The sequence below is a fragment of the Egretta garzetta genome, unplaced genomic scaffold, assembly GCF_000687185.1.
Source record: "Egretta garzetta isolate BGI_Z169 unplaced genomic scaffold, ASM68718v1 scaffold209, whole genome shotgun sequence".
NCBI lineage: Eukaryota > Metazoa > Chordata > Aves > Pelecaniformes > Ardeidae > Egretta > Egretta garzetta.
In genome coordinates, this window is record NW_009260839.1 from 3,670,457 (window position 1) to 3,671,145 (window position 689).

A 689-nucleotide genomic window follows, 5' to 3' on the forward strand; every position below is an offset into this window, starting at 1 on the left:
ATGGTGGGATTGTTTTGCCGCGCTCACGCCTCTCGTGCAACGCTATCTGCGCTTCCCAGTGCGCGCTGATGGGGATGCGGGCTCCCCGATAAGGCTTTCTCCTCGCAGGGTGGGGACGGGCTGTCCCCCGCCGGCGCGTGGGCTGCCATGCTGCCCGCAGCCCCCAGCGCGGCAGAACAGGGGTTTGCTCGCTTGAACTCTCCTTCAAACAGCAATTCGTGCCAGGGAGATAACGCCGAGCCCCGCGCCACAGCAACTCATAAGCATGCCTTTTATGTTGTTGTTCTCCTTCCTTCTTAAGATACGGCTTAAAAAGCTGAATTTGGGTTATCTGATCTATTGTGGTGGTATTAGTGCTGCACATGCTACGGACTATAAATGCTCTGTTTTGAAATTTGGGTAATAAAAGACTAATTGTTAAATGTTGTGCAGCTGCGTTATAAGCCCAGCTTTCGCAGTGATGGGCCCGCTCGAAGTCACGAGATGGTCCCTGTCACTTGGAGACCTCTCCACTCCCCAGCCCAACCTACACCGCTCTGGCTTTGGCTCAAGTAATTGGCGTTCAGTTCTTGTTGGTTTGATTCATGAGGGATTTAACATGCAATTCCTGGAAAGGGTGTCATGGAGAGATGCTAATCTGCTGGGTTAGCTTAAGAAAAAAAAGAAAAAAGAGAGGAAGGAAAAAAAAG